Source organism: Heterodontus francisci, chromosome 34 (assembly GCF_036365525.1).
Source record: "Heterodontus francisci isolate sHetFra1 chromosome 34, sHetFra1.hap1, whole genome shotgun sequence".
NCBI classification, from domain to species: domain Eukaryota; kingdom Metazoa; phylum Chordata; class Chondrichthyes; order Heterodontiformes; family Heterodontidae; genus Heterodontus; species Heterodontus francisci.
In genome coordinates, this window is record NC_090404.1 from 1,998,123 (window position 1) to 2,020,482 (window position 22,360).

General features: G+C 42.9%; 1 pseudogene; it reads right to left on the reverse strand.

Moving 5' to 3' along the window:
• Nucleotides 1-153: 153 nt before the first annotated feature.
• LOC137348901 (immunoglobulin mu heavy chain-like) lies at nucleotides 154-17,135 on the reverse strand (annotated as a pseudogene).
• Nucleotides 17,136-22,360: the final 5,225 nt, after the last annotated feature.

Below are 22,360 nucleotides of genomic sequence, written 5' to 3' on the forward strand. Positions count from 1 at the left end.
ATTCAGACATTTGGAGAAAAGGATGTTTATTGTCTAATTTGATCAATGGATATTTTTTTTCCTCAGTTACTGCCAGAAGAAAGATTTCATCGCGATCACAACAATCCTCTGGTTGGGTTAACCATACATTTACAGGGATTAGAGAAATAGGTGATTGATTGAATCAGTAGATGTTATGAACAGGATTTAAAGCTATCAGTTAGAACAAGTGAGACATTGACCAAGGTGGGTTTGTTATGAGATTTATTGATGCTTCTGAACAAACTGGTTGTGACGGACTCGTGTCCCACCACACAGGAATAAGTGGTTCCGCTGTTCCACTCCTCTGCAGAGACTGTCAACTGACTGCCTGAGTTCCAGCCACTTCTGCCATCCTCGGTCACTGGCTGGTTCACAAACCCTGACTTCAGAAGCGTGTCATTGGCCATCCAGGCCAGGTAGATCTCTGCGGGGGAGAATCCGGTGACCAGACAAACCAGGGTTGCCGTCTGATCCGTCTCCATCTCATGTGATGAAGGGGGGAGGAGGTAGACTTGAGGATGAGTCTGAACATCAACTGGAAACAGAGACAACCTGGGTTAGACTGAGTCTTTCACTCATCCTGTATTTACCTAACATGTTCTATTCTTCTACAAACCTAGGAACTTTTGCATCCCCAAGAACCCCTCCTATATCAGAAAGTAAAAGCATTTCTCTCTTTGTTCATTGTTGGAGTAGAGGGTGCATGGGATGGAATCTTCAATCATGCTGATTTTATAACCAGTGAGAATAACTTGTTCAGTTTAAACATTTGGAGCCAGTGAACAACTGGGACTCTGCAGAAAAAGTGTCCGAATGTTTAATGAGGATGGACTGTTCTTTGAATGATCAATTTAATCAAAATTCTTAAAATCGTGAGGGATTTTAATGGAATAAATAAGGATAAAGTGTTTCCACTGGTACGAGAGTCAGGAAATAGAGGGCAGTCATTTTAGAGAATTGGAAAACAACCAGAGGAAAAGAGAGGAGAATCTTCTTTTGCTCAGCGAGTTCTGATGATCTGGAAAGCACTGCCTGAAAGGGGGTGGTGGAAACAGATTAATTAGCAACTTTCACAAGGGAATTGTATATCTGGTTGAAAGAGAGAAAACTGCAAGGCTATTGGGGAAGAGTAGATCGGGTGTGAGATTATTGAATAGCTCTTTCAAAGAGCTGGCCCAGGGGTGATGGACTGAATGGCCTCCTTCTGTGTTATATGATTCTATGAGAAACATCAGAGATCCACTTCCCAGCCCCTGCTTACTGTTGTTGAGAGTTAGGCTTCAGGGATTATTCTCGTCCTGTGGTGTCTGCTTCATCTCCCCTTCCTCTTAATGGATTTGCTCGGCTTCAACCTACTCCTCAGACAGACGATCTCCCTCACCATTCCAATGGCTGACTTGACTCGGGATCTTTCTAATGTTGTGAAAGCTGCTAATCCCTCTCTGTTTATTCCATAACCGTGAACTGATTCCATGGGAGTCAGTGTGATTTGGAGTGAGGCTGTTGTGGTGATTTGAGGTTTTATTTGATCTATTTCTTGGCAGTGTTTGCACATCTCTTGGTCTTTAACACAGTCTGACACCCCGGATTAAACAGCTTACTGTTAGATATTAATAAATCACTTAATTTGCTAAGAACAGACTCACAGTTCCATCCACACGTACCTTGAGCTTTCCTGATTGACCTCTTCTCCGGCGTTGGCAAACTCTTGTCCTCCACCAAACACAAATACTCAACCCCACTCTCCCACTCTGCAGCAGGGACCGTCAGTCTGCTGAAGATCACGTCTTTATCTCCAATCCTCTCGGGACCCTGAGTCTTCACTCCATCTTCTCTCTCACTTCCATCCACCTGCCAGGTTACCCTGACCCCCTCTAAATCACCATGAAGTACCTCACAAAGAATTGTCGCCATCCTGTTCCTCCAGATCTCTTCAAAAAGAGGCTTGCTTAAGATGACCGAGATCCCAGTGTCCAAACATTCATCTGGGAGAAATATTACAATATTATTTTCTGATTCCATAATGGGATGTCGGCTTCACTTGCAATGCTGGCATTTCATGCTCATCTCCAGAGATACAACTGAGTGGTTAGCTTGGCTACTTCAGAGGGGAGTTATGTGTCAAGCACAGTGGTATGGGACTAGAACCACCAGGGTAAAGGCAACAGGTATCCTTTCCCAAAGGAACATTCACAAACCAGTTGGGTTTTTATGACCATCCGACAGCTTCATGGTCACTTTTATTGAAACCAACTTTCTATTTCCAAATTTTACTTTTCAAACTGAATTCAAATTCTCAAACTGCCTCGGTGGGATTTGAACTCAGTTCTCAGGATTATGAACTGTACCTGTCAATCTTGGCTCATTGGTAGGGCCCTCTCCTCTATGTCGGAAGGTTGTGTGTTTAAGCTCCACTCCAGACACTTGAGCACATAATCAAGACCGACGTACCCGGAGCCAGGACTGAGGGAGTGCATCACTGTCAGACCTGCCGTCTTTCAGATGAGATGTTACACCAAGGCCTACTCTGCCTTCTCAGGTGGACCAAAGTGATCCTATGGCCATGATTCAAAAGAGGGAAGGGGAGATGTCCTCCGTGGCCTGGTCAAGATTTATCTCAAATTCAACAACACTGAAACAGATTATCTGGTCATCATCATATTGCTGTCTGTGGGACCTTGTACACAAATTATTTGACGCGCTCCTTGTATTACAATAGTGACTGCACTTCAAAAAAATACTTTGTTGGCTGTCAAGTGTTTTGGAATGTCCTGAGGATGTGAAAGATGCAACAAAAATGCTATTATTTCTTTCTTTGTCCAGTCCTCTGGCTTTCTAGTCCACTTACAGAACCACTACATTACTGCACGTTTTGAACTTGTCTGGACCTAATTGAGTTTATAGCCATCGGGACAAATGATATTAATATTGGAGTCAGGCCCAGGATCCTACCTTGGACATTGTTCACCTCCTTGCTGGTTTTGTAGTTGGAGGGTGGATGAGACACTGTGCAGTTGAAGATTGAACCCTTCCTCCACTCCTCTGTACTCACAGTTAGGTAGTGACTGACACTGAACGTTCCCACCTGCTCCAGAGCAGTGAGTCCAGCGCGGGTGTTGGAGGAGAGCGGAGTACCGTCTTTCTCCCAGAAGACGTGTATGAGGTCTGGGTAGAATCCAGTGATCACACACTCGAGTGTGACTGTGCTCTTTCTTTTGGTCTCTTGGGCTGGTGGAGGCAGCAGTCTGACAATGGGACTTTTTGGCTCGACTGGAATATAGAGGCAAACAAAGGAAGTGTTAAACTTTTTCCTTCAAGTTTAACAAAGTTAGGTGTGTAATTTCTGATCTCTTGCCCACCTTTTTCACTGCTTATCCGTTTTGACACAGTTGAGGATGAGGAAGCATGTTGGGCAGAGCACTCAAACTCGACCCCGCTGTCCCACTCCTCCACGCTGGTTTGAAGTTGGCTGATGACCATCTGTAGGGTCCCTTCCTCTGTCGGTCGCTGAGTCTTAACCCCATCACTTCTCTTCTTCCTGCTCACCTCCCAGGAGATCTGAACATGGCTGGGATCAGAACAGAGCACTGCACACTCCAGGGTAGCAGTCTTGTTGATCCAAACCTCTTCCATCGAAGGATTTTGGATAAAGACAGACATTTCTGAGAATGGGAAACGGAAAACTTCAGAAGAACTGACATTGTCTGATGTCAGCAGGCTTCAGAATTTTAGACTTTTCTATTGTTCAATTGAACCACACACCATCCTGAGTTGGAAATATTTTGCGGTTCCTTCACTGTCGCTGGATCAAAGTCCTTGAACTTGCTCCCTAACAGCCCTGTGGGTGTACCTGCACCAGATGCTCTGCAGCAGTTCAAGAAGGCAGCTCACCTTCACTTTCTCAGGGGCAATTAGGGATGAGCAGCAAATGCTGGCCTTGCCTGTGATGCCCACATCCCATGAAATGAATAAAAAAGATGATGTGATGGAAGGTGAAGACAGAATCCTTTATAATAGATAATATCTTGGGCTGATATTGGATCAAGCGATACTGCAGCTAAATTTGTAGCAAATTGAACATTAGAAAATCCCAGGGTTATTTAAAAGTTATCTTGAATTTCTTAGCTTTTATGTTTTGATTGAGAAAACATAATGAGAGCATCTGGAACCCACCAGATCTGTTTTGAATCAGTTTGTCACAACTGTGACCAATAGATCCTCACTGGGGACTGCAATTGAATTGTGGGGCTGAGTGACATTTAGATGTGGTGATGTTAATAAAATGCAATGTCCAGTTTGTGAAATGGACTGATAGAGAGAGAGAGAGAGAGAGACAGATGCTCAGCAAAAGAAACAGCTGAATAAATGCTTGTTTACTTGCAGCCCCCGTGTGGGGCCGTGGATCGATGGCCTCACCTCTCCCTATCTCTGTTACCTTCAACAGCCTGTCTGATCTTTTCCAGTCTCATTTTCCTCTTCACTTCCCCTCTCAACTTATTTGGCCTGGTTCTCACTTGAAGATTTCACCTGATGTGCATCATCCACCCTTGTTTTTTGTTTCATCATATTATCTGTCTCCTTCGTCATCCAACGAACCCTAGCTTTTGTTCCCCTGCTTTTCCCACTTGTTAGAATGTACCCAACCTATACCTGAAATATCTCTTCCTTAAAGATCATCCTTTGTTTCGTTACAGTTTTTCCTGTCAAACTTTGGTTCCATTTTACCCTGGCTGGATCCCCTCTCATCCCATTCAAGTTAGCCCTCTTCCAATTTAGAAGTTTTACTTTCGATTGTTCTTTGCTCTTCTCCATTATTAATCTAAACCTTATGATACGATGATCACTCATCCCCAAGTGTTCTCCCACAGACACTTTGTCCACTTGGCCCATCTCATTCCTCAGCACTAAATCCAGCCTGGTTGGACAAAAACATACTGGTCAAGGAAATTCTCCTGAACACATTTCAGAAATTCCTCCTGCTCCTTTCCCTTTACTCTAACATGATCCCAATCAATATTTGGGTAATCAAAGCCCCCCAGTATCACCACTCTATTGTTCTTGCACATTTCTGTGATTTTCCTGCAGATTTGCTCCTCTGTCTCTCTCTCACAATTCGGAGGCAAATAGAATCCCCTCCCCAGTAGTGTGATCATACACTTTTAGCTTCTCAAATCTAAACAAATGGATTCCGTCCTTGCCCACTCAAGGACATCCTCTCCTTTCAACACTACAATATCTTCCCTAAACAGTGCTGTCACACCATCTTCCTTTTTTCCTTCCTTATCTTTTCTGAGCACTTTCTATCCTTGACGATTCAATGTCTAGTCGCAACATTTTTAAGCCACGTTTCTGTTATTACCACGACATCATATTCCCACATGGCTATTTGCACGTGTAGTTTATCTTCCCTATTCACCACACTTTGTGCGTTACATACATGTTTTCTAAACCTGTCTTTGTATTCTTCATCTTCCTTTTTTTTGATCTGCTTCTATCTGATGTCGTACTACTTCCTTCTCGAGCACTATCCAAGACTCCCACTCCTTTATGTACATTATTTCTCTTTTCTACTTTGATATGCAGGTGTGCAGGCCCCTTCCAATTTAGTTTAAACCCTTCCCAATGACACCAGTGAACCTCCCTGTGATGACATTGGTCCAGTCCTCTTTGGATGTAACCCGTCCCTTTTGAACAGATGCCTCCTGCCCGTGAACTGGTCCCAAAGCCCCAAGAATCTGAAGCCCTTCTTCCTGCATTCTGCCTCAAGCCACACATTGATCTTCCCTCCCTTCATATTTCTACTCTCACTGGCGCATGACTCTGGGCGTAATCCAGCGATTACTACCTTCGAGGTCTTACTTTGTAAACTTCCTCTCTAATTCCTGAATGTCTGACCATAGGACCTCAATACCTTCCCTCTCTATGTTGCTGATACCGACATGCAGCACAGCTTCTGCCTCACTCCCCTCCCACTGCAGACTATTCTGCACTTTCTCTGTGATGTCCTTTACCCTGGCACCAGGGAGGCAACAAACCATGCAGGACTCATGATGAAGGTTACAGAAATGCCTGTCTGACCCCCTAACTATGGAATCTCCTAAAGCAACTGTATTTCTATGCTTTGCTGTTCTTCCCTGTGCAGTTCCTTGCCCACTGCTGCCATCGTCTGGACTACACTCATTCAGTCTCCAGTGCTGAGTACTAGTCTGAAAGTGGCACATACCACAAAGACTCCTGCACATCTTCCTGTTTCCTTTTCAAAGCAAATTCAAATTCTCAAACTGCCTTGGTGTGATTTGAACTCAGTTCTCTGGATTATTAAATGGATATGTTAGCCATGGTTATTTGGTAGGAACTTCTCCTCTATGTCTGAAGGTTTGTGTGTTCAAAATCTACTCCAGAGACCTGAGCACTTGATCCATGCAGACACTCTCGGTGCCAGTATAAGGGAGTGCTGCAGATCACAACTGTTCCCCCTCCATATAATGATAAGTTAAAAGTTGGGTGCAGCAGGAAGGATGACTATCATTGTATCAGGATCAAATACTTTAATGAGCTCTGAGAATTACTTCCTCCAGCTGCAGTTTCAGATGATGTTCAATGCACAGTGTCCGACAAGACTGTCTTTTATTAACTTGAGATGTTCTCACTTTCTCTCCCCCACCTTTGAAGCAGAATGATGAGCAATATCCTTGCAAAAAAGTGACAGATTGAGACTGATCTCACTGTCACTGTCTGAAGTCAATGATTTGTAAACCTAGGTTTCATATCCACTGTATATTGTCAATGATTTGTAAACCTAGGTTTCATATCCACTGCATATTGTCAATGATTTGTAAACCTAGGTTTCATATACACTCTCTATTGTCAATGATTTGTAAACCTAGGTTTCATATCCACTGCATATTGTCAATGATTTGTAAACCTAGGTTTCATATACACTCTCTATTGTCAATGATTTGTAAACCTAGGTTTCATATACACTCTCTATTGTCAATGATTTGTAAACCTAGGTTTCATATACACTCTCTATTGTCAATGATTTGTAAACCTAGGTATCATATCCACTGTATATTGTCAATGATTTGTAAACCTAGGTTTCATATCCACTCTCTATTGTCAATGATTTGTAAACCTAGGTTTCATATCCACTGTATATTGTCAATGATTTGTAAACCTAGGTTTCATATACACTCTCTATTGTCAATGATTTGTAAACCTAGGTTTCATATCCACTGTCTATTGTCAATGATTTGTAAACCTAGGTTTCATATACACTCTCTATTGTCAATGATTTGTAAACCTAGGTTTCATATCCACTGTATATTGTCAATGATTTGTAAACCTAGGTTTCATATACACTCTCTATTGTCAATGATTTGTCAACCTAGGTTTCATATACACTCTCTATTGTCAATGATTTGTCAACCTAGGTTTCATATCCACTGTATATTGTCAATGATTTGTAAACCTAGGTTTCATATACACTGTATATTGTCAATGATTTGTAAACCTAGGTTTCATATACACTCTCTATTGTCAATGATTTGTAAACCTAGGTTTCATATGCACTCTCTATTGTCAATGATTTGTAAACCTAGGTTTCATATACACTCTCTATTGTCAATGATTTGTAAACCGAGGTTTCATATCCACTGTATATTGTCAATGATTTGTAAACCTAGGTTTCATATCCACTGTATATTGTCAATGATTTGTAAACCTAGGTTTCATATACACTCTCTATTGTCAATGATTTGTAAACCTAGGTTTCATATCCACTGTATATTGTCAATGATTTGTAAACCTGGGTTTCATATACACTCTCTATTGTCAATGATTTGTAAACCTAGGTTTCATATCCACTGTATATTGTCAATGATTTGTAAACCTAGGTTTCATATCCACTGTATATTGTCAATGATTTGTAAACCTAGGTTTCATATCCACTGTATATTGTCAATGATTTGTAAACCTAGGTTTCATATACACTGTATATTGTCAATGATTTGTAAACCTAGGTTTCATATACACTCTCTATTGTCAATGATTTGTAAACCTAGGTTTCATATCCACTGTATATTGTCAATGATTTGTAAACCTAGGTTTCATATCCACTGTATATTGTCAATGATTTGTAAACCTTGGTTTCATATCCACTGTATATTGTCAATGATTTGTAAACCTAGGTTTCATATACACTCTCTATTGTCAATGATTTGTAAACCTCGGTTTCATATGCACTCTCTATTGTCAATGATTTGTAAACCTAGGTTTCATATCCACTGTATATTGTCAATGATTTGTAAACCTAGGTTTCATATCCACTGCATATTGTCAATGATTTGTAAACCTAGGTTTCATATCCACTGTATATTGTCAATGATTTGTAAACCTAGGTTTCATATACACTCTCTATTGTCAATGATTTGTAAACCTAGGTTTCATATACACTGTATATTGTCAATGATTTGTAAACCTAGGTTTCATATACACTCTCTATTGTCAATGATTTGTAAACCTAGGTTTCATATACACTCTCTATTGTCAATGATTTGTAAACCTAGGTTTCATATACACTGTATATTGTCAGTGATTTGTAAACCTAGGTTTCATATCCACTGTATATTGTCAATGATTTGTAAACCTAGGTTTCATATACACTCTCTATTGTCAATGATTTGTAAACCTAGGTTTCATATCCACTGTATATTGTCAATGATTTGTAAACCTAGGTTTCATATCCACTGTATATTGTCAATGATTTGTAAACCTAGGTTTCATATACACTCTCTATTGTCAATGATTTGTAAACCTAGGTTTCATATCCACTGTATATTGTCAATGATTTGTAAACCTAGGTTTCATATCCACTGTATATTGTCAATGATTTGTAAACCTAGGTTTCATATACACTCTCTATTGTCAATGATTTGTAAACCTTGGTTTCATATCCACTGCATATTGTCAATGATTTGTAAACCTAGGTTTCATATACACTCTCTATTGTCAATGATTTGTAAACCTAGGTTTCATATCCACTCTCTATTGTCAATGATTTGTAAACCTAGGTTTCATATACACTCTCTATTGTCAATGATTTGTAAACCTAGGTTTCATATCCACTGTATATTGTCAATGATTTGTGAACCTAGGTTTCATATGCACTCTCTATTGTCAATGATTTGTAAACCTAGGTTTCATATCCACTGTATATTGTCAATGATTTGTAAACCTAGGTTTCATATACACTCTCTATTGTCAATGATTTGTAAACCTAGGTTTCATATCCACTGTATATTGTCAATGATTTGTAAACCTAGGTTTCATATCCACTGTATATTGTCAATGATTTGTAAACCTAGGTTTCATATACACTCTCTATTGTCAATGATTTGTAAACCTAGGTTTCATATCCACTGCATATTGTCAATGATTTGTAAACCTAGGTTTCATATACACTCTCTATTGTCAATGATTTGTAAACCTAGGTTTCATATCCACTCTCTATTGTCAATGATTTGTAAACCTAGGTTTCATATACACTCTCTATTGTCAATGATTTGTAAACCTAGGTTTCATATCCACTGTATATTGTCAATGATTTGTGAACCTAGGTTTCATATGCACTCTCTATTGTCAATGATTTGTAAACCTAGGTTTCATATCCACTGTATATTGTCAATGATTTGTAAACCTAGGTTTCATATACACTCTCTATTGTCAATGATTTGTAAACCTAGGTTTCATATCCACTGTATATTGTCAATGATTTGTAAACCTAGGTTTCATATACACTCTCTATTGTCAATGATTTGTAAACCTATGTTTAATATACATCGGATATAGTCAAGAATGGTAAACCTGGATTTAATATACACCATAAGTAGTCACTAATTTGTAAATCTAGGTTTAATATACACTGTGTGTGGTCAATGATTTGTAAACCTTGGTTTAGTATACACTGTCTATATTCAGTTATCTGTAAACCAAGGTTTAGTATACACAATGTCTAGTCAATGATTTGTAAACCTCGGTTTAATGTACACCATATATGGTAAATAATTTTAAAAACCTAGGTTTGATATACACTATGTAGGTTTCATATACACTGTGTATAATCAATAATTTAGAATCACAGAATAATACAGTACAGAAGAGGCTCTTCGGCTCATCGAGTCTGCACCGATGCATTAATCCCATTTGCCAGCACTTGGCCCATAGCCTTGAATGTTATGACGTGCCAAGTGCTCATCCAGGTACTTTTTAAAGGATGTGAGGCAACCTGCCTCTACCACCCTCCCAGGCAGGGCATTCCAGACCGTCACCACCCTCTGGGTAAAAATGTTTTTCCTCAAATCCCCCTTAAACCTCCTGCCCCTCACCTTAACCTTGTGTCCCCTCGTAACTGACCCTTTAACTAAGGGGAACAGCTGCTCCCTATCCACCCTGTCCATGCCCCTCATAATCTTGTACACCTCGATCAGGTCACCCCTCAGTCTTTTCTGCTCCAGCGAAAACAACCCAAGCCTATCCAACCTCTCTTCGTAGCTTAAATGTTCCATCCCAGGCAACATCCTGGTGAATCGCATCTGCACCCCCTCCAATGCAATCACATCCTTCCTATAATGTGGCGACAAGAATTGCACACAGTACTCCAGCTGTGGCCTTACCAAAGTTCTGTACAACTCCAACATGACCTCCCCGCTTTTGTAATCTATGCCTCGATTGATAAAGGCAAAGGCAAGTGTCCCATATCCATTTTTCACCATTTGTCAGCTTCGGAGGGAGTTGAAGGTTTAAGGTAGTCGATGGGGTGCCAATCAAGAGGGCTGCTTTGTCCTGGATGGTTTCGACCATCTTGCGTGTTGTTGGAGCTGCACCCAACCAGGCAAGTGGAGAGTATTCCATCACTCTCCTGACTTGTGCCTTGTAGATGGTGGACAGACATTGGGGATACAGGAGGTGAGTTACTTGCTGCAGAATTCTCAGCCTCTGCCCTGCTCTTGTAGCCACAGCATTTATGTGGCTGGTCCAGTTCAGTGTTTGGTCAATGGGGCCCCCAGGATGTTGATAGTGGGGGAATTGAGCAATGGTAATGCCATTGAACGTCAAGGAGAGATGGCTAGATCCACTCTTGTTTGAGATGGTCATTGCCTGGCACTTGTGTGGCGTGGCGTGAATGTTACTTGCCACTTATTAGTCCAAGCCTGGGTGTTGTCCAGGTCTTGATGCATATGGACACGAGCTGCTTCAGTATCTGAGGAGTCACGAATGGTGCTGAACATTGTGCAATAATCAGTGAATATCCCCACTTCTGACCTTATGCTGGGGACAAGGTCATTGATGAAAAAGTTGAAGATGGTGGGGCCTAGGACACTACCCTGAGGAACTCCTGCAGTGATGTCCTGGGAATGAGATGACTGGCCTCCAACAATCACAACCATTTTCCTTTGTGCTAGGTATGACTCCAACCAACAGAGACTTTCCCCCCTGATTACCATTGTCTCCACTCCTTGATGCTATACTCAGTTAAAAGCTGCCTTGATATCAGGGGCAATCGCTCTCATCCTCACCTCTGGAGTTCAGCTCTTTTGTCCACGCTTGGATCAAATCTATAATGAGGTCAGCAGCTGAGTGGCTCTGGCAGAACCCAAACAGAGCGTCAGTGAGGAGGTTATTCCTGAGCAAGTGCCGTCCGATAGCACCGTCAACGACCCGTTCCATCACTTTGCTGGTGATCGGGAGTAGACTGATAGGGTGCTAATTGGCCAGGTTGGATTTGTCCTGCTTTTTGTGCACAGGACGTGGAAGGATTTGAACCCATTTCCCCAGGGCATTAGCCTGGGGCTCTGGTTTACTAATCTAGTGATATTCTACTACGCTGCCACCACCTCCCCCTGCTGACATCAGTACCTAGGTTTGGGGAGTGAAGGGAACTCTTTCTTTTTCTGCTGATCAGAGTTTTTATTTAAAACCTACCAGGTCGTTCATGGCACCAGTTAAATCTTTGTGTCCTGAATCACCAATTTGCCTCAGGACCACCATCATTGAGGGTTAATCCTCCCTGTTACTGGATCAAGGTGATATTTCTCATCACCCTGCCTCCTCCCTCACCACGTCCCAACCCCCCCACGGCCTCGCTGGGTAACAAAGAGGCTTCCAATTTTTGTGAACTAGAGTCATTCCTGAGAGGTGATGGTCAAGTGGTGTGGCCGAGACCCTATCCAACCTGATCCACCACAGGTCACAAAAAGAAAATGACCATTTATACAAGGAGTGGGTTGGGTGAGGAACCCAAGCTCGGGCTGTAACTTCTCACACTGTTTACACTTTCACCCAGACAGACACCATGGGCTGGATTTAAACCTACCAAATGGTTTGTAATAAAATTCAACGGCCAATTCCATTCACAACCAATCACTTTATTTTGCACGCTTGTTGGTGACAGTTATATTGGAGCTGACCTCCATTTTCAAGGGTCACATTAAGGTCAGTCTGGTAAACAAGCTTTGGCATACACCCAGAACAAGAGGAAGGAGGACAAGTGCAGGGAGTGTTTCCACCTGGAACAGGAAGATTTACATTTCCACCTGGAATTGGAAGAGTTGCAGATTTAAGTGTTATACAATTTCACCTCCCCTCCCCCATGCTAGGAAATTGGGAGCTCCACACGGCCCTGAACTCTGCTCCATCCTGTATTTTTAGGATCCTCATGTTTCTCGATCATGAGGACCATGACAAGCTGCTTCACCTTGACCAGAACAGTAGGATCAGAGGACATGACCTGTGCTTGAAGGGAGTAGGATGGCAATTCAAAACTAATGCAGGGAACAAATATTTCAACCTCCGGAGTTTTCACTTTTACTGATACTAGTTGTTTATTTCCAGTTCTTACTTTAAAACGGAATTCAAATTCTCAAACTGCCTTGGTGAGATCTGATCTTATTTCTCCTGATTATTAACTAGAAGGACTCTCTCCACTATGTCAGAAGGCCATGTGTTCAAATCCCACACCAGAGACATGAGCATATAATCCAGGCCACCAATCTTGGTGTCAGGACTAAGGGAGCACTGCACTGTTGGACGTGCCATCTTTCAGATGTGACAATAAACCGAGGCAACGTCTACCCTCTCAGGTGGAACAAAAAGATCCTGCAGACAGTATTTCTAAGAAGAGAAGGGGAGATCTTCTCTGTGGCTGTCTAACATTTATCCCTCAACCAGCAACACGAGAACAGATAATCTGGTCAGCACCACATTGCTGTTTGTGGGACCTTGCTGTCTGCAAATTAATTGATGTGTTTTTACATTACAACAGTGACTACACTTCAAAACAAAAATACTTTGTTGGCTGCAAAGCACTTTGGGATGTCCTGAGGTTGTGAAGGGAGCTACATGAATGCAATTGTTTCTTTCTTTACTTGCCTTGGCCTCTGGATTATTGTCCACATACATAACCACTACATTACCATACCTCTGTCATTAGTGTTGAACTTGTCTGACTCTTGTCATGTTTTTAAGTTATGTTAATATTGGATTCAGGCCCAGGATCCTACCTTCGATGTTCTTCACCTCCTTGCTGGTTTTGTAGCTGGAAGGTGGATGAGACACTGTACAGGTGAAGCTTGAACCTTTCGTCCACTCCTCTGTACTCACAGTCAGGTAGTGAGTGACACTGAATGTTCCCTCCTGTTCCAGAGCGGTGAGTCCAGCGCGGGTGTTGGATGTGATCGGAGCACCGTCTTTCTCCCAGGAGACGTGTATGAGGTCCGGGTAGAATCCAGTGATCACACACTCAAGGGTGGCCGTGCTCTCATTCTTGGTCTCTGGTGGAGGCAGTAATCTGACCATGGGACTTTTTGGCTTGGCTGGAACAGACAGGTAAAGAAAGAAGGTGTTAAACTCCTTCCCTCAAGATTAACAAAGCCAAGCATTTAATTTCTGATCTCTTGCCCACCTTTTACATTCTTTACCCGTTTTGACACGGGTGAGGACGAGGAAGCACTTTGGGCAGAGCACACAAATTCCACTCCGCTGCCCCACTCCTCCGCACTGGTTCGGAGTTGGCTGATGATGATGTATTGAGTCCCTTCCTCTGTTGGGCGCTGAGTCGTTACCCCTTCACTTCTCTTCTTCCTATTCACATTCCAGGAGATTTGGACCTTGCTCGGATCAGAACAGACCACTGTACACACCAGGGTAGCAGTCTTGTTGATCCAAACCTCTTCAATAGAAGGCTTTTGAATAAAGAGAGACATTTCTAGGAATAGGAAAGGTTACACATCAGAAGAATTGACATTGTCTGGTGTCACCAAGCTTCAGACTTTTACAGGAAACCTTCCTGATCATAAGCGATGGAAGGTGAGGACAGAAGTGACTTTAAACTGAACCGATAATATCTTGAGCTGATACTGGATCAAGCCACTTGCCATCTAAATTTGTCACAAATTGAACATTCGAAAATCACAGGGTTATTTAAACAATGTCTTTCAATTCTTGATTTTCAAGTTTTGACCGAGAAAACATAATCAGAGCATCAAGAATCCGACGGATCTTTTTTGAACCCGTTTGTCCATTTTTAAAATTAATTCATGAGATGTGGGCGTCGCTGGCCAGGCCAGCATTTATTGCCCATCCCTAATTGCCCTAACTGAGTGGCTTGCTAGGCCATTTCAGAGGGCATGTAAGGGTCAACCACATTGCTGTGGGTCTGGAATTACATGTAGGCCAGACCAGGTAAATACAGCAGATTTCCTTCCCTAAAGGACATTAGTGAACCAGATGGGTTTTTACAACAATCGACAATGGTTTCATGGCCATCATTAGACTGGCTTTTTAATTCCAGATTTATTAATTGAATTCAAATTCCACCTTCTGCTGTGGTGGGATTTGAACCCATGTCCCCAGAGCAATACCCTGGGTCTCTGGGTTACTAAGCCAGTGACAATGCCACTACGCCACCACCTCCTGTCCTAAATATGAGCAAAAGGTTCACAGTGAGGACTAGAATGGAGTTGTTGGGCTGAGCAACATTTAGATGTGACAATGTCAATAAAATGCAATCTTCAGTTTGTGAAATGGAGTGAGAGAGAGATCCAGACTGCTTAACAAAAGAAACAATTCAATAAATGCTTTTTCACTCACAGCCCATGTGTGGGGCTGTGGATCGATTGATAACTGAATCAATGAGGAGTCCTTTCCTTTTAGACAGGTCAGTTGTCATTCAGTTCGTAGCACTTTTACCCCACAGGTCGAATGTTCTGGGTTCAAGTCCTGCTTGAGCACAAAAATCGAAGCTGACACTCCTGTGTGGTAGTGAGGGAGTGCTGCACTGTCAGAGGTGCTGCCTTTTGGATAAGGCATGAAACGAAGGCCACATCCTCCTCCTCATGTGGATATAAAAGGTCTCAGGCACTATTTTGAAGAGCAGGGGAGTTACTCCCGGTGTTCTGGCCAATATTTATCCCTCATTCAACGTTTCAAAAACAGAATACGTGGTCATTATCACATTGCTTTTTGTTGGGGCTTGCTGTGCATAAACTGTCTCCCACATTTCCTACCTTACAATAGTGACTACAATTCAAAAGTACTTCATTGGCTGTAAAGATCTTTGGGATGTCCTATGTTTGTGAAAGGTGCTATATAAATGCAAGTGTTTTCTTCCTTTCTCTATTTGGATTGTCTCAATGTTAAAATTCTTATCCTAATGTTCACATCTCGCCATGGCCTCACCTCTCTCTATTTCTGTAATCTTCTCCAGCCCAACAACCCTCCGAAAACTCTGCCCAACTCTGGCCTCTTGGACATCCTCTGCTCCCTTTGCTCCAGTATTGGTGGCCATGCCTTCAGCCGTCCAGTTCCTAATCTCTGGACCTCACTCTCTAAACCTCAGTGACCTGTCACCTCTCTCTCCTCCTTTCGACAGTCCTTAAAATCCCTCGCTTTTGTTCGCATGTCCAAATATCTCCTTTTTTGACCCAGTGTCAATTTTTCCCTGGTTTAACTCCTGTGAACCACCATGGGACATTTTACGACATTAAAGGCGCTATATAAATGAAAGTTGTTGATGATGATTCCCTGTCAAGGAAGATGGTTAGTTTGCAGTGGCAGAACAACCCTTGAATCAGAAGAAGTAACAGAAGTCCACCTCTTTCTGCAGGTTAGGGATCGTTTCTACACAACATGTACTTCACCCCTCCCAGTTTCATTTTCATTGGACTGGGAAGATAATGATTTATTGAATTCTTCACATTTTCTTCTTTGCACTAGTCTCCTAAAGGACCATCGCCACTTGAAATATCCCACAGCTCACTGTGTGTTCTGTATACTATCAACATCTTCATCCCAGAGCTGTTACTCGGCACTGTTTCCTCTTTTTCAACTAATATCTTCAAAGAAAGTTGTTCACACATCCGGATTATTGAATCAGGATCTGATTTATATCCACTGGACATGAGGTAAAAGCCGGTGATATCATCTGAAGAGTCCAGTTCAAATAGCTTTCATGTGGCAGGTTTTTGAATGAAGGGAGCCCCCATCTCTCACACTGTGCCACCCAGTATATCTCGCACAGTAATACATGGCAGTGTCCTCAACTCTCAGATTATTCAGTTGTAGATAGGCGGTGTTGCCGCTCTTGGAAACTTCGAATCGGCCTTGAACTCCAGATGCGTAATACTTGCTACCAGAAGAAGCTATAACCGCGACCCACTGCAGCCCTTTCCCGGGGACCTGTTTCGCCCAGTGCATGCCGTAGCTGCTGAGGCTGAACCCACTCACTCCACAGGACAATTTGTGAGACTCCCCGAGCTTTTTCACAGCTGAATCGGGCTGGGTCAACACGATATTGGACCGGACACCTGTTAATAAAAGAGAAAAAGAAGAGTTCACTTTAATAAACCCGTTGTATAAACAGAGGGTTAAAGAGTCTGCGAATAAGCAGCCGCACTGTGAGGGAATAAAGCTGCGGGACCACTCACCGGTTAGACAGGCCAGAAGGACACAGAGATAAGGAGCAATCCCCATCGCCCTGTGTATTCACCCAGACTCAGACAGACCAGAAATCGGCTGCTTCAGGGCGGCTTTGTTTGGATCTGGAGTCAGTGCTGTTTAAATAGGGAAGCGGAGTGAGTGAGTGAGTGAGGGTCCCACAGTTTAAACAGCAGCTCCACCCACTGAAACCAGAGGCACAGCTTCCTGTCCCCGCCTCCAGCAGAGATTTCAATTCTCTTCAAATTATTGTCACCGTTGGTTCTTTTGCCTTTCACCTGAAATCGGTGTCATTTGGATCTCGACTCACCAATGGTAACAGTTTCTCCCTCACTGCTGTGTCCAGATCCCGCATGATTTTGAACACTTCGATCAGTAAACCAGATGCCTGGATTAATAACCCAGAGAATGTGAGTTCAAATCGCACCACAGCACTTTGAAAAACTGAATTCAGTTCAAAACTAAATCTGGAAATAAAAAACTCAATCAGTAAAAGTGACCGCAAAGCCGTAAAATTATCATTAAAATTCCAACTGGTTCACTAACTCCCTTTGGGGAACCTGCCGCCCTTCCCCAGTCCAGCCTCCACGTCACTCCAGTCCCAACACCAACCTGGTTGCCTCTGAAGTGAACGAGCAAGCCATTCAGTTTGTATAAAATCACTGCTAGTGATTCAAGACAAAGGCCCATTACATTCCCGGGACAATTAGGGACAGACAATAAATGCTGGCTTTGCCTGCGGCACCCACATCCCGAGAATGATGGGCGGCACAGTGGCGCAGTGGTTAGCACCGCAGCCTCACAGCTCCAGGGACCCGGGTTCGATTCCGGGTACTGCCTGTGTGGAGTTTGCAAGTTCTCCCTGTGTCTGCGTGGGTTTTCTCCGGGTGCTCCGGTTTCCTCCCACAAGCCAAAAGACTTGCAGGTTGATAGGTTAATTGGCCATTATAAATTGTCACTAGTATAGGTAGGTGGTAGGGAAATATAGGGACAGGTGGGGATGTTTGGTAGGAATATGGGATTAGTGCAGGATTTAGTATAAATGGGTGGTTGATGTTCGGCACAGACTCGGTGGGCCGAAGGGCCTGTTTCAGTGCTGTATCTCTAATCTAATCTAATCTAATGAATAAAAACAGAGATATTCAGATGGAAGGTGGATTATATACTGATCATGAGTTGTCTCTCCCAGTATCTAGACAATAAGTTTTACATTTGTCTGGATATTGGGTCAGACACCTCTCACCATTGTGTTAGAAACCCCTTTGATCTCTGTCAGTCTGTGAGAGGAGCAGGTCTTTTGATGCAGAGCTTTTGGTAACAGAACACAGACACCACGAGGGTCAGTCGGGCTTTTGAAAACCGAAGGTTCCTCAGTTAGGTGGGCAGCCAAATGCTGCTGGAAACACAATTCTGGACACCACACTTCAGGAAAGGTGTAAAGACCTGAGAAAGAATACAGAGGAGGTTTACCAGGATGTTACCAGTGATGAGGGACTTCAGTTCTGAGGAGAAGTTGGGAAAGTTAGGCTGTTGACTTTGGAAGGTCTGGAATTCCCTCCTTAAAACTCTCTAACTCTCTCCTCTTTTCAGACACTCTTTAAAACTTAAGTCTTTAACCAAACTTTTGGTCATCCCACCTAATATCTCCTGATGTGGCTTGGTGTTAAATTTCATTACATACCATTCCTGTGAAGCAGCTGGAAGTGTGTTATTACATTAAAGGTGCTATATAAAGACAAGTTGTTGTTGTTGTTGGAACAGAGAAGGTTAAGAGGTGCCCTAACAGATGGGGAGAGGTTTTGATTGGATAGATAGAGAAAAACTGTTCCCTCTGGTGAGTGGGTCAATAACCAGAGGCCATAGATTTAAAATCATTGGCAAAAGATCGAGAGGGGAGATGAGGAGAAATGTTTTCACTTTGAGAGTTGTTGGGATCTGAACTCTTTACCTGATAAGGTGCTGGAAGCTGATTCCATAAATAATTGGAAAAGGGAATTTGATATCTACTTGAGGAGGAGGAACTTACAGGATTACAGAAAAACAACAGGGATGTGGGACTAAGATCCAGCACAGACACGACAGGCTGAATGGCCTCCTTCTGTGCTGCATGGTTCTATGATTCTAACTCACAAATCAAAGTTCACCTTCTGAGTTTTTCCAGAAATTTCTGTTTTTATTTCACCTCCCTTCATGGTAACCTGCATTCACAGAGTGGCTTTCACAACCTCAGGACATCCCAAACCTCTTCACAGCCAATGAAGTGGGAACATTATCACCTACAAGTTCCCCTCTATGTCACACACCATCCTGACTTGGAACTATATCGCCGTTCCTTCACTGTCGTTGCATCAAAATCCTGGAGCTCCCTTCCTAACAGCAAGTGAGAGTAACAGGGTAGTTGTTATGGGGGACTTTAACTTTCCAAATATCGACTGAAATACTATAGTTCGAGTACTTTAGATGGGTCAGTTTTTGTCCAGTGTGTGCAGGAGGGTTTTCTGACACAGTATGTAGACAGGCCAACCAGGGGCGATGCCACATTGGATTTGGTACTGGGAAATGAACCCGGCCAGGTGTTAGATTTAGATGTAGGTGAGCACTTTGGTGATAGTGATCACAATTCGGTTAGGTTTACCTTAGCGATGGGCAGGGACAGGTATATACCGCAGGGCAAGAGTTATAACTGGGGGAAAGGAAATTATGATGCGATTAGGCAAGATTTAGGATGCGTAGGATGGGGAAGGAAACTGCAGGGGATGGGAACAATCGAAATGTGGAGATTATTCAAGGAGCAGCTACTGCGTGTCCTTGATAAGTATGTACCTGTGAGGCAGGGAGGAAGTTGTCGTGCGAGGGAGCCGTGGTTTACTAAAGAAGTTGAAGCGCTTGTCAAGAGGAAGAAGAAGGCTTATGTTAGGATGAGACGTGAAGGCTCAGTTAGGGCGCTTGAGAGCTACAAGCTAGCCAGGAAGGATCTAAAGGGAGAGCTAAGAAGAGCAAGGAGAGGACACGAGAAGTCATTGGTGGATCGGATCAGGGAAAACCCTAAGGCTTTCTATAGGTATATCAGGAATAAAAGAATGACTAGAGTTAGATTAGGGCCAATCAAGGATAGTAGTGGGAAGTTGTGTGTGGAATCAGAGGAGATAGGGGAAGTGTTAAATGAATATTTTGCGTCAGTATTTACAGTAGAGAAAGAAAATGTTGTTGAGAATACTGAGATTCAGGCTACGAGGCTAGATGGGATTGAGGTTCACAAGGAGGAGGTGTTAGCAATTTTGGAAAGTGTGAAAATAGATAAGTCCCCTGGGCCAGATGGGATTTATCCTAGGATTCTCTGGGAAGTTAGGGAGGAGATTGCAGAGCCTTTGTCCTTGCTCTTTATGTCGTCATTGTCGACAGGAATAGTGCCGGAAGACTGGAGGATTGCAAATGTTGTCCCCTTGTTCAAGAAGGGGAGTAGAGACAGCCCTGGTAATTATAGACCTGTGAGCCTTACTTCGGTTGTGGGTAAAATGTTGGAAAAGGTTATAAGAGACAGGATTTATAATCATCTTGAAAAGTATAAGTACATTAGAGATAGTCAGCACGGTTTTGTGACGGGTAGGTCGTGCCTCACAAACCTTATTGAGTTTTTCGAGAAGGTGACCAAACAGGTGGATGAGGGTAAAGCAGTGGATGTGGTGTATATGGATTTCAGTAAGGCGTTTGATAAGGTTCCCCACGGTAGGCTATTGCAGAAAATACAGAAGTATGGGGTTGAAGGTGATTTAGAGCTTTGGATCAGAAATTGGCTAGCTGAAAGAAGACAGAGGGTGGTGGTTGATGGCAAATGTTCATCCTGGAGTTTAGTTACTAGTGGTGTACCGCAAGGATCTGTTTTGGGGCCACTGCTGTTTGTCATTTTTATAAATGACCTGGAAGAGGGTGTAGAAGGGTGGGTTAGTAAATTTGCAGATGACACGAAGGTCGGTGGAGTTGTGGATAGTGCCGAAGGATGTTGTCGGGTACAGAGAGACATAGATAGGCTGCAGAGCTGGGCTGAGAGATGGCAAATGGAGTTTAATGTGGAAAAGTGTGAGGTGATTCACTTTGGAAGGAGTAACAGGAATGCAGAGTACTGGGCTAATGGGAAGATCCTTGGTAGTGTAGATGAACAGAGAGATCTTGGTGTCCAGGTGCATAAATCCCTGAAGGTTGCTAACCAGGTTAATAGGGCTGTTAAGAAGGCATATGGTGTGTTAGCTTTTATTAGTAGGGGGGTCGAGTTTCGGAGCCACGAGGTCATGCTGCAGCTGTACAAAACTCTGGTGAGACCGCACCTGGAGTATTGCGTGCAGTTCTGGTCACCGCATTATAGGAAGGATGTGGAAGCTATGGAAAGGGTGCAGAGGAGATTTACTAGGATGTTGCCTGGTATGGAGGGAAGGTCTTACGAGGAAAGGCTGAGGGACTTGAGGTTGTTTTCGTTGGAGAGAAGGAGGAGGAGAGGTGACTTAATAGAGACATATAAGATAATCAGAGGGTTAGACAGGGTGGATAGTGAGCGTCTATTTCCTCGGATGGTGATGGCAAACACGAGGGGACATAGCTTTAAGTTGAGGGGTGATAGATATAGGACAGATGTGAGAGGTAGTTTCTTTACTCAGAGAGTAGTAAGGGCGTGGAACGCCCTGCCTGCAGCAGTAGTAGATTCGCCAACTTTAAGGGCATTTAAGTGGACATTGGATAGACACACGGATGAAAATGGAATAGTGTAGGTCAGATGGTTTCACAGGTTGGCGCAACATCGAGGGCCGAAGAGCCTGTACTGCGCTGTAATGTTCTAATTCTAATTCTAATTCTAATAGCACTGTGGGTGTACCCACCCTACATGGACTGCAGTGGTTCAAGAAGGCAGCTCAGCACCACCTTCTCATGGGCAGTTAGGGATGGGGAATAAATGCTGGCCTAACCAGTGATGCCCACATCCGATGAAATGAATTTTTAAAAAGTACTTTTTGAAGTGTAATCACTGTTGCAGTGTGGGAAAGGCAGGTGTCAAATTGCACACAGCAAAGTTCTGCAAACAGCAATGAGATTTTTTTTTTATTTCCAAAATATACTTCATTCATAAAAATCTGTAAAAATTACATTGCCAAACAGTTTCAAACAGCACCAAAAAATACAAACGTTGCAAGGGAGATCAGTTTCCTTCGATACTATCGTGAGTTTCTTCACAACCCTTCCATTTCACAATTTTCCTGCCAATTACAGTTTTACATTTACAGCAATTGAGAATATTAACGATACAGTTCAAGGGGTTTCCCATGGATCCAGCCCCTCCGTTCAGCTTGGTGGCGGGACC